General features: G+C 35.9%; 1 pseudogene; it reads right to left on the minus strand.

The window, feature by feature from the left end:
• Positions 1-745: 745 nt before the first annotated feature.
• On the minus strand, positions 746-3,580 carry LOC105786769 (desmethyl-deoxy-podophyllotoxin synthase-like; annotated as a pseudogene).

The raw sequence follows: 3,580 nt of genomic DNA on the forward strand, positions 1-3,580 counted from the left end.
TTGAGAGCAAGACTGGGAGTTTGTAGCATGGAAGCCAAGGAGGAGTGTTAAAAGGTGGCTTTTATGCAGACCATTCTATTCGAGCCATATAGGTTGCAGCTAAAGAACATGTTGATGTTATTTTGTTGTTTAATTGATGTTTTGCTACTTAGTTACTTTTGAACTAAGTATGCAATTTATTTGATGTAATTTGGTGCTGATGGATTTGATAACTCAACTTAACCAAGTGTGCAAGCAATGTTTTATAAGTTTCAAGACTTTGTAGTGGAGTTAGGTGTGTTTAAGTAACAGTTGTTTTTGTTTTTCAGACAAGTTGTTTACTTGTTATATGTAATGAAACGTTTTCAATAATGATATATGAATCTTTTAGCAAAATCTCCTCTTGTTTTGGTTCTTGTTTTAGCAATCTGTTCTTGTTATTTTCGAGGCTGATTTCCTTGTTTGTTCAGCAAGTCATTTTAGCTTAAAGCTCAAGACTCTGCTGTGATTCCTTAATTTGTTTCTTAACTCCTACACATACTAATGAAGAGGACGAAGAAAATGTTTCATCTCAAACAAAGGAGTTTCCAGTCAGCTAAATAAAATTAGACTTGACTAATCTTTTTAACATGGAGCAATCACAGGGTACAATTAAAGTGAACATTATTTAAACACAAATTAAGATTAGGAAATAACTGCTTCCAAGTGAAATGAGATTCGACAGTCTTCTCACTGGCTTTTAAAAAAAGGTCTCTTTGTATTCAAACTACTGACTGGATGGTGCCGGGTAGTAAGGAGTGGGAATCAAATACAGATCTCATTTTCTTCTAACAGTAACACAGAAGGCATCAGTCATGTCTAGATCCTCAGTTTTCATTCCATTAGGGAGTTTTCAATCAAAATGGTACAGTAGTTATGCAAGGGAAAGCTCAACGACAGCCATACCATATGACATTCTAGGACACATCGTCCTTCCAGCACCAAAGGGAATAAATTCGAAGTTAGCCCCTCTATAGTCAATTGAACAATTGATGAATCTCTCTGGATTGAACCTCTCGGCTTCATTCCAGTAGTTGGAATCTCTTCCAATGGCCCATGCATTAACAATCACTTTGGTCTTGGCTGGTATCTCATATCCATTAATTTCACACCTCTCAGTATCATAGGTACAGGAGGGTGTAATCTTAGAGTTTCTTTGATAACCAACTTCAAGTACTTCAATACATAAAGGTCTGATTCATTGACATCCCCTGTTCTATCATAGACTTGTCTCACCTTAGCTTGTGCTTTTTCTAGTATTTTAGGATTTTTTATCATTTTCGACATTGCCCATTCTACTGTAGTTGAAGATGTCTCAGTTCCAGCCATGAGCATGTCCTAAAAAGGAGCTCAACTTAGTTGAAGTACAAAACATCTTTGTTTGAGTAATTGAAGAAAGTGAGGTTTCATATATGATGGGCAAGAAATTAGACCTTGAGTTATTTGATCTTCGAGCAAGTTAAATTTATAGGACTATACAAAAATGTAAATACACAAGCAAGACATGAGACATCAAACACCTAACCAGGATAACAGCTTTGATGTTGTCAGTTGTTAAGGGAAATTCAAGGGCTCTGTGATCCTGGAGATTCAAAAGAACATCTAGTAGATAATATGTTTCATCATCACTGTTTTCTAGATTTGCATTGCTAGCTCTATGTTCTTCAATGATGCTTTCAAGCATCGAGTCTAGATCATGATGAAACCTCTCAAGTTTGGCTCTCATCCCACTGATCACATGAAGCAATTTGATGGACGGAAATAGATCAGCAATACTAAAACCAGCTAATGATTCTACAAATTTCTTCACAAATAAAACGAATGCTTCGTGTTGCTTGCAGGTTCCAGCGAAAGCAGTCCTTAAAGGGATGTTATATGATAAGTTGCATAACATTTCTCCAAGGTTTATTTCCAGTCCTGTATTAGAGTAGATCGATCTAATTAAACTTGATACATGCTCTTCTCTGATTGATCGGAATGATTATACACGTTTTTGTACTTAACAACTCCAATGTGCAAACATTTCAAAGCTGCCTCCAATAACCTCCATATGGTGCAAAAGTAATATCTGAAGAATTATACAAAATGATTTCTGCAGCAAGGAGAAAATGCCTGTTAGCAAAATTGATATCATGTGTTTTCATCACTTCTTTAGCAGCCTCTGGAGAAGAAACAACAATGTGTGATTATTCACCAAGTTGTAGCTGCATCACGGAACCATGTCTTTTGGCTAATTCCGTCAAGCGTCGATGGGGAAGAGCAAAGATCAAAAGATGAAAGTGCCCAATAATAGGTAGTTTCCATGGTGAAGGAGGTAGATTTTTGGGTGTCTCCTTTATTTTGGATCTTATCCATAACTGTTGGATTTTTCAACAAGAAAAGAAAGAAAACGAATGAAGCAATAAGAGAAAAAAACTAAGAATGAAAACTCATTAAAAATGTAACTGAAAAACTTAATAATTTTTCATTCAAATTTGAATATATAAGAGTTACACAAGAATTGGACAGTTACCTACTAGTTAACTGCTCCCACTTAATACATATACAAAAATAGCTTAACTTGTATACAAAAGAAAGCTAGCATACTAGCCATTACATCAATACAAATCAATCAAAACATCCTACTAACTTTGCTATCAAAATACAAAAGAACTAGACAAAGTTACATAGGAACAAATCACTCAAAACAAGTTGATGCATTCGGACCAGCTTCATTTCTTCACTTGAATAGTCTTTGCAGCTTATCATTCTTGAATTTGTCTTCTTTGGTCTTTTGTTGCAATGCAGGCCAAAGTTCAACACTCCTCCTTGGACTGTATGCAACAAACACCAATCTTTCCTTTCAAAACTTCAAATCATTTTGCTCCTAATGGCTTGGTCAGAATATCAGCCAATTGAGTTTCTGAACTGCAATGGACAAGACTGATCTCCTCCGATTGCTCATCTTCTCGAACAAAATGAAATTTAATTTTAAAATGCTTAGTCTTACCATGGAAGACTGGATTTTTGGCTATGGCTACAGCTGATTGATTATCAACTTTGATTTCAGTAGGCTGAGCTTGCTCTTCATTCAAATCACATAAAATCTTTCTAAGCCAAATGATTTGATTAACTAATGCTGCAGCTGAGATGTATTCTGCCTCTGCTATTGATTGAGCAACAATTTGTTGCTTTTTTAAACTCCAGCTAAAAACACTCGAGCCTAGAGTAAAGAAGTAGCCTGATGTGCTCCTCATGTCATCAACTGAACCTGCCCAATCACTATCAGAATAACCAACAAGCTTTAGCTCCTCTGCCTTCCAAAACTTCACACCAGAATCAGTGGTCCCTTTAACATATCTCAACACTCTTTTTACTGCTTTTAATGTGCCACATTATAGCAATGTATAAACCTTAAAAGCAGACTGACAGCATAGACAATGTCTAGTCTTGTTGCTGTCAAACAAAGTAAGCAACCAATTAAACTTCTATAAGCATTTTCATCTACTCGATCATGTTCACTGGTGCTTGATAGCTTCTCTCCCAATGCAACAGGTGTGGCAACAGATTTGCAATTTGACAT

This window comes from Gossypium raimondii, chromosome 1, assembly GCF_025698545.1.
Source record: "Gossypium raimondii isolate GPD5lz chromosome 1, ASM2569854v1, whole genome shotgun sequence".
NCBI classification, from domain to species: domain Eukaryota; kingdom Viridiplantae; phylum Streptophyta; class Magnoliopsida; order Malvales; family Malvaceae; genus Gossypium; species Gossypium raimondii.